The sequence below is a fragment of the Tupaia chinensis genome, unplaced genomic scaffold (assembly GCF_000334495.1).
Source record: "Tupaia chinensis unplaced genomic scaffold, TupChi_1.0 Scaffold000078_1, whole genome shotgun sequence".
NCBI classification, from domain to species: domain Eukaryota; kingdom Metazoa; phylum Chordata; class Mammalia; order Scandentia; family Tupaiidae; genus Tupaia; species Tupaia belangeri.
The window spans coordinates 2,352,922-2,361,733 of NW_006159539.1; the positions used below are offsets into that span (position 1 = coordinate 2,352,922).

Sequence of the window (8,812 nt, forward strand, 5' to 3'; positions counted from 1 at the left end):
GGCAGCGCCCCCCGACGGCCGCCCGACTGCCAACCGGACCGAGGGCGCTCCCTGGCGGAGGAGCCGGGCGGAGGAGCCGGGCGGAGTCCTACCGACCTGGGTCCTGCAAGGCCCCCCAAAGAATCTGGAATTTCCGGAATTTCTGCCTTGTCCCTAAACTGCTTGTGGAGGCCCCTGCGGTGTGCTCCCCCCGTCAGGCAGATGGGAGGAGGGTCCTGCAGCAGGGACCCGGGATGGGGGTAGAGTCCACTCCAGAGACAGCTCCCGGCGTGGGGTGTGGGGGCACAGCGCAGCGGGGTCCTGCAGTTTCTGTCTCCTCTGCTCTTTCCGAGTGATGTCTGTGGGGATCAACGCTCAGCCCACAGCGGAGTGCCCGCGGACTTAGGGCAGGGTCCCCTGGGAGCCTGGAGGCTGGCAGCCTCACACCCCAGGCCAGCCTCTGCCTCCCAAATCGGCCAACTGCCCTTCGTGGCCCCAGATGCCCTTAACCCCAGGTGCCCAGGAGGCTCCTCCAAGGAACAGGCTGGCCCCCCAACTCCTGCCTTCACTAATCCTGGCTCTGCCATGGGGACACAGGGTTTGTCCCTCCCCCTCCCTGAGGCCCACACCACCCACTGTCCCATCTCCCTGGCTGTATACTGCATTCCTGGAAGCCCACTTCTGGCGGCCTCTCCTCCCCAAGCCCTGCTCTCCTCCTAGGCGACATTGGGGCACTTGGCCACCACCTCTTTGCCCTCAACCCTAGTGACCTTCCACTCCACCTTGGCTACCAGGGCTCACAGCCACAGCCCAAAGGGCACTGTCACCAAACTCTGAGGACCAGAGGATCAGATGCCACAGTCTAGGGCTAGACTTGCCATCCTTCCCCACCCCCCTGCACCCTTGTTCTCAATCACACCCCGCCCTGTGCTTCCTCCAGTCCCTGTCACCTTCCACTTACGGCTGCCACCCTCCACCTTCACCTCCCTCCCTAGCTACCTCTATGGCTTGGCCCTGGCCTCTGCCCAGCCACCTGTCCCTTCCCCCAGCACCTAAGGGCAGCTGTCCTGCCGCCCAGTGGACAGTGTAGACAGCACATCCTAACATTCCTGCCCCGCGCAAGTGTTGGTAACAGCTGGCTCATCTCCCTCCCTCAGTCCCGGAGGAGCAGGTGCCTTCCAGCGACAGAGATAAATTCTACACCAGGGCCCTGTGGTCCCCTCCCAAAGACATTGTTCCAGGTGTGCCCCTCTTTCCTCAGTCTCCATGGGTGACCCTCATTCTAAGAACATTCTCTCCTGTCTGCCATTAAAGATACTATTCCTCTGTCCACCCGGCATGTCTGTCCCCATCTCAGTCAGACTTCTCCAGAGAGTCATCCAGACGCCCTCCTCCTCTTATTCACACTTCGGGGTGAAGCCAGTTCTCCATCCTCCATCCTGGTGTCAAAGCCATGGCCCTGGGTGGGCCGTTGCACAACGGTGAAGGGCTGTTCTGTGGGAGCTGGATCCCACACAGCCAACAGCGGTTCAAATCCCAGCCCCAGCAGCTTGAAAAACACACAGAGGATGTGTGTGCATGGGTGCCCAAGATCCTGATGGGAAGGAGAAAGGAAGGAAAGGGATTGCGGTGTGAACACATCCTACTCGGGGCTGCTTTCTCTCTCCCCCCTCTGTCTTCTGTGAGCACATGTGGAGGGCAGTTAAAAAACACAAGTCCCTTGTTCTCTGAGGTCACACCTAGTTGGCAGCAGTATGGCTAAACGCACCAAGAAGGTCGCCATCACCGGTAAATAGGGACCGGCGATGGTACCTCCCTCCAGAAAATAGTGAAGAAAACTGAAGTCAGCCAGCACGCCAAGTACACCTGCTCCTTCTGTGGCAGAACTAAGATGAAGAGACGGGCTGAGGGGATCTGGCGCTGTGGTTCCTGCATGAACTCAGTAGCCGGTGGTGCCTGGACCTGCACCCACTTCGGCTTCACAGTGAAGTCTGCCATCAGAAGACTGAAGGAACTGAAAGACCAGGAGATGCTCCGTAGACATTTGGAGTATCACTAGCCTACAATAAATCTATGAGCCCAGGCAAAGGTCCGTGTGCCACTAGGACAGAAGTCACCCCTGCCTTCCACCTCAAATCCTGGTTGGGCTAGGCCACCGGCCGTCCTCCCCGACCCTTCCTCTCCTGGCAGTGCCACATGGCAGGCAGCAGCTGTGGCCACATCCGGGAGGCCACTCCTTGGATTCACGTTGACCAAGGAAGAACCTCTTCCCGAAAAGGTTCCACTGAGTGAACAGACTTCTGAGTTATGGCACAAGAGGAGTGAACTCTGATATGGAAGCAACAGGAAGCACGTGTGTGAGCCTCGGAGGGCAAGTTGCAGGTTCACAGATCTTAACTCTAATGACATACCTGGCTAAGGGGGTCCAAAGGACAAAAGCAACCATGGCAAGAATGCGCATGCGGGGAAAACATCCTTGTAATGTGACTAGCGACCGAGGGACAAGAGGCAAAAGCGTGTGCTACTCAACGCTGGGACCACATGCGAGTCGGGCAAGTGTTGCCTAACAGAAGTCAGCAATGGCAGATCTAGTGATCGCCTTGTTTTCCTAAGAATAAAAGGTGAATTGGAAAAGACTAAAAAGACAAACTGGAACAAGCTCAAGATGAACTGAGTGCCTGGAAGGTTCCCCCCACCCCTCCCGCTAGGTAAACAAACCACACTTCCCAGCCAAGACTCCCCTGACAGTCCCACTCCGAGAAAGCTGTGGTGGGTCAGCCCAGGGCTCGTTTCCACACCAGGACTCAGACTTTTTGAGCCAAAAAAGAGCCACATTCTGGGGCTGGCAGGTGGCATGGTGGTTAAGAGTGCTGGACTCCCACATGGCCGACTGTGGTTCGAGTCCTGGACCTGGTGGCTTGCTTTCTCACTTTCTCTCTCTATTCCTCTCTGGTTAAATTAAAGCAAATAGAGTTACATAAAATAATTCTTTTTTAAAAAAGTCACATTCTTTTTTTTAAATTATGTATTTAATTTTATTTATTATTATTTTTAATTTACTATAGGGCTCACCAGAGACAGAGAGAGAGAGACAGAGACAGAGAACGTGAGACAGCAAGCTGCCAGGTCTGGGACTTGAAGTCGTGATCAGCTATGTGGGAGTCCAGCGCCTTAAACACCACACCAGCTGCTGGCCCCCAAAGAAGCCACGTTCTTACACTGTCCATCTTGGGAATGGCTCATGTAGCACTTAGCAGGTGAACCTTGCACTGCAGCTTTTATCTCTTCCCTTTCCCCATGCTCCAAAGGCCTGATGCCGTCGGACTATTCCAAAGACGCAGTCATCTCTGAAAAATTCCCCTCCTAGGGCATGTAGACACTTGAGAAATATTTCTGCTTGAAGAAGACAGAGGGAGAAACAGAAGTCTTAGGTCTGGGTCACATGGTGTCCTCAGGCTCTCTGGAGGAATGAACGCCTAGAGGTTTTAAAATCGTGAATTGAACATGTAAAATTCCAGTAAGATGTGAGCATGGAGGATGCATCGCTCGGAACCTTGAGCACGGTGCCCTAGACACTGTGTGTCAGACTGCGGACTTCACGACTGGTACTGAACTTCTGGGTTAAGACTCGAATGAGGCCAATTTTGCCTTGAAAGGGTTGATTTGCTAAGAACGAATGTCTAATGGTCATGAGAGAATCAAACGATAGATGTCAGTACAAGTAGCGCCTATATTTAACCATTTAATCTGGGGCTCTATTTGACCTAATTGAGTCTTAAATCAGTGTGCTTTTAATCAATGGTTTGTTCTTTGAATGGCTTCAAAAACTGTAGATAATCTTACCATGGACTGTACAGACATGAAGGTGTGGTGTCAAACTTCAGGTTAAAACTGTTTGAAGCATTGAGGCCAGCAAGTGGCCTGGTGGTTAGGCGCTGGATTCCTACATGGTGGACCATGGTTCGAGTCCTGGACCTGGTAGCTTGCTTTTTCACTCACTCTCTCTTTCTCTCTCTGTCCCTCTCTAGACAAATGAAAATAAATGAATAAAGTTAAACAGTTCTTAAAAAAAAGAAAAAAAATGTTTCAAGCATTATAAACATTCACTTCACAGCTAGATTGTTTAAAGACATTGGCTGTGATGAGACCTACTGCGTTGTTTTCCTTCAGTAGTGAACGTTATACAATCCCCATTCCATTCAATAAGCACATGTTAGAAGAGTGTTGTTGGGGCCCAGCAGGTGGCATGGTCGTTAAGGGAACTGGACTCCCACATGGCTGACTGTGGTTCAAGTCCCAGACTTGGCAGCTTTCTTCCTCTCTCTCTGGTCAAATTAAAATAAATAAAGTAAAATAAAATAATATATTTTTTTTTAAAAAAAGAGCATTGCTGTTGGTGTTCATGGGCAAATGTGTTCCTTCATTTTATTTGCACCTTTTGTACTGCATTCTTTATATTAAATTAAACGTGCCAGGACCAGCAGATGGCATAATGGTTATGTTGCTGGACTCCCACGTAGTCAACCACGGTTCGAGTTCCAGACCTAGTGGCTTGAAACTCACACTAGGTGCATGTGCATGTGTGCCCAAAATCCCAAAAGGAGAATGGCGGAGAAGGGATTATGGTGTGGCCAACCCCCTAGGAAGTGGTTTCTTAAAAAAAAAAAAAAAATTGCCTGGGGGGGAGAGCCAAAGTCCTCCACTTTGACCTGTCCACTACATTCCAGAGACCTTCCCTCTCCATTTCAACTCTGCCCTCGTCCACCTGGCAAATCTCTTCACTCCACAAAGACTGGGTCTTCACTGCAGACCCAGGGCCCTGGGGACACAGCCTGAACACAGGGACAAGGTCATTGTTCTCTGTCTCTGGGGGAGGCAAGCAGACCGATGCAGAAATAGGACGGCTACTGAGAAACTAAGATAGACTAGAGGGTCTCCTTTCTGGGGGTGGTCAGAGAAGGCCTTCCTGAAGAGGTGACATTCAAGCTGTCATTCCAGAATGACAAAAGGAACCAGTCTTGTGAAGGTGAGAGAAAAGCAGGGCACAACTTGATGCACCAGAGCCGCATCCCTGAAGGCCTACACCAAGTTGCCTTTTCTTTCTTTTTTTTTTTACAATTACTTTATTTAACTTTATTTATTTGTTTATTTATTTTAATTTGACTAGAGAGAGACCTAATGAGAAAGAGGGAAAGTGAGAAAGCAAACCGCCAGGTCCAGGGCTCAAACTGCCGTCAGCCATGTGGGAATCCAGCGCCCTTAACCACCACACCACCTGCTGGGCCCTAAGTCACCTTTTCTAGAAAATCCTCCCTGACTCCCTTTTCAGAGCTCACAGCTTGAGAAAGGGGGATAGCCATGCCAATCTCTTTTCTTAAAGTCTCCTCTCAGGATTTTAGGAACACATGCACATAGGCGTCATTTTCATACCAGCAGGTCTGAGACTTGAACTACATAGTCAGCCATGTGGGATCCAGCACCTTAAGACCACCATGCCACCTGCTGCCCTGATAAACTTTTTCTTTTTAATTCAGAGTTTACAAACATAGCCCAAAAATCCCAAACCTCTCCGAAAAAAAAATTAAAAAAAATTACTTTATAGGGCACATGCGCTCACCAGAGACAGAAAGCAAGAAATCACCACCCCCACCCCCCAGGGGGGATGGCCACGCCATAATCCCTTCTCCTCCATTCTCCTCTCGGGATCTTGGGCACGCACGCACATGCGCCCGGCGTGAGTTTAAGCCACTGGATCCGGGACTCGAACTGCGGTCGACTACGTGGGAGTCCAGTGACATAGCCATTACGCTGGTCCCCCAATAGGGTCTTGACACAGCAGTCGAACCCTGGCTTCGGCCAGTCTGGATCATGGACACACATGTGCCCGGAGTGCTCAGGGATGTCTCAGGCTCTTCTGTGGGCGTGCCTGCCAAAGCCACACATTTTCTGCTGTGCACCATCCGGCTCCTGAGTTTTCCAATGAACCCTCCAGCACCCTACGCAGTAAGCTACTATCATCTCCAATTTACAGTCCAGGAAAACCAGGATCAAGTTGCCTGCCAGCCACCGGCAGCGCCAGGGCTTGGCAGTAGCTCTGTCTGTCTTCAGGTGCCAGGCTCAAAATCATCACACGGTTCCCTGGCAGCACACGCAAGAGTTTAGAGAAAATACAGATGGCATAGAAACATTTGAGAAATGCACATTCTTGCCAGAAAGAAAGGAACGCAGATCTATGCAGCCAGGGAAAACGTGTCTCACCTACCGGATTTGCAGTTTTGTTCTTTTGCTACTTAATTAGCTTTTCGTCAAAGTAATACATGGTTTAAAAGAGAGTGCTCTCTCTCTCTCTCACTATCGCATTCTGTCCCTCTCTGGTCAAGTTAAAAATAAATACATAAAGTTAAATGAAAAAAAAAAATGGGGCCAGCAGGTGGCGTGGTGGTTAAAGGCACTGGACTCCCACATGGCCGATTGTGGTTCGAGTCCTGGACCTAGCAGCTTGCTTTCTCCCTCTCTCTCTCTTTTGCTCTCTTACTCTGTCCCTCTCTGGTCAAGTTAAAAATAAATAAAGTTAAATAATAGTAAAAAAAAAAAAAAAAGATTTAGAATGTTCTAATGACATAGCTGTGAACAGCCGACCATGCCCTAGCCCACTGTGTATACACGCACGCACACGCGTGTGCACACACACACGCGCACGCACTGCAGGAGGATGGGATGCAATTCGAAGACAGGGCCGGGCCAGCTGTTTCCCTTCCCTGGCTTCGCTTACTGTCCTCTGCTTTGTGACCTCTGCACTTCCTCTGGGCTGCCCTGCTGTTTTTGTGATCTTTCTAGTGCAGCAAAGCAAGGGGCTAAGTGGTCCCCACTGGAATGGGAAAGGGGGGTTGGGGGAGGGGACAGAAGAAGCCAGAGCAACCCGTGCCCCTTGACACAGTAAATCGTCCCCAAGGGGAAAGACCACAGTAGCCAAAGAATTAGTACAAAATGCTCCATGGAAGTGCTAAATTTCATTGTAGTAATAATAGTAAGAAGATTTTTTAGAAGAAAAATAAAAACAAAGGGACTTCAAAATGTTTGCAGAAAATGGAAGTAAAGTATGAGCTTATTTTGGTGCAAAAAGGAAATGTGAAATCCATGCATAGTTTTTACATAATATGCACTTTGCATGAACTTTAAAAAAGATGTATTTATTTCATGAGAAAGAGAGAAAGACAGGCACCTCCAACAGGGCCCCCACACCACAATCCCTTCCAGTCTCCGCCAGCCGGCCCAGATCAGGGACTTAGGGAGACCCTGGAATGCAAACCCAGGACTTTTCCATATGGGTCCAGGGATGCTATCACTGTGCCACCACCTGGCCCCTTCTATAATTTTTTTTTTAATTTGATATAGAGAAACAGAGAGAGAGAAAGTGAGAAAGCGAGCCCCAGGTTTGGGATTCAAACTGTGGCCGGCCATGTGGGAGTCCAGCGCCCTTAACCAACCATACCACCTGCTGGCCCCATCCCTTCTACAATTTTTAAAAAATTTTATTATAGGGACCAGCAGGTGGTATGGAGGTTAAAGCGCTGGGCACTCCCACATGGCTGACCATGGTTCAAGTCCTGGACCTGGTAGCTTACTTTCTCACTTTCTCTTTCTTTCTCTGTCTCTCTCTGGTCAAATTTAAATATATGAATGGATAAACAAAATTAAATAAAAATAATTCTTAAAAAATGTATTATAGGATATATGCATTCACTGGAAAGAGACAGAGAGATATAAAGCGAGAAATCACCCCCCAAGGGGGATGGCCATGCCACATCCCTTCTCCTCCATTCTCCCCTGGGGATCCTGGGCACTCACACACATGCGCCCGGCGTGAGTTTAAGCCACCGGGTCTGGGACTCAAACCGCAGTCTACTACATGGGAATCCAGTGACATAGCCATTAAGCTAACTGGTGGATTGCTTTCTCACCTTCCCGCTCTCTCTGTGTCTCTCTCTCTCTCTGATCAAAATAAAATAAATGAATAAATAAAATTATTACTAAAAAAATTCATTACTTTAAAAAATATTATTTTTAATAGGGGCAAGAGGGCTGCTAGATGACCTCAGAAAGGTGAGAGTGGGTGGGAGGGGTACCAGCAGGCAAGACTCCCTGGCCAGACAAAAGGAGTGAGGATTTTATCCTAAATGGCCTAGATGCCACCAAGGGCTTTAACCTCCCGGCCTCTGTGATCTGACTCACCTGGCTCCTTGCTGAGGGCAGAAGGGGCCTTGGCAGAAGGACCCTGCAAGTCCAGGCACTCAGTCACAGGCAAGCGAAGGTGAGCCGGATGGGGAGAGGATGGGGAGGACGCAGAACTGGAGGTGGAGGGGCCTTCCCCCGCCGCAGGGTGACGGCCCGCTCACACCCCCTGACGCTGGCCTTCTCAGTTCCGTCGGGACGCCTCCTTCCCCGGCTGCCCCGTCCTAGTTGGTGGCCACTCCGTCTCCAGGGTAGGTGCAGGCCGGCCCGCCCACCTCGGGAAGGAGGTGGTGGTTTTCGGAGAAGCGGGATGAGGGCGGCTGCAGCAGGGAGAAGGGGGTTGGGGAGGCGGGCAGCCCTCTTCGGTCTCCCGTGGGGGCAACTCCGAGAGGCCCGGAGGTGGGTCGCAGATGCCATTTGCCCGGGCTGGGCTGTCCGGCTGCAGCTCAGTCCCCTCACCGATGGTTCTAATGGCTGGCCTGCGGGGCTGCCCAGGCTCTGAAGGCGCTGCAGCGGGCGCTGGGTACAGCAGCTCTCGGTGCTGCCCGGTGGGTCCTCGTGTGCCCACCTTCCGCCCCGAGGTCCGCCCCAGGCAAACGTC

General features: G+C 51.0%; 1 pseudogene; it reads left to right on the top strand.

The window, feature by feature from the left end:
* Positions 1 to 1,733: 1,733 nt before the first annotated feature.
* Positions 1,734 to 3,346, top strand: LOC102483570 (pre-mRNA-splicing regulator WTAP-like; annotated as a pseudogene).
* The last annotated feature ends 5,466 nt before the right edge of the window (positions 3,347 to 8,812 follow it).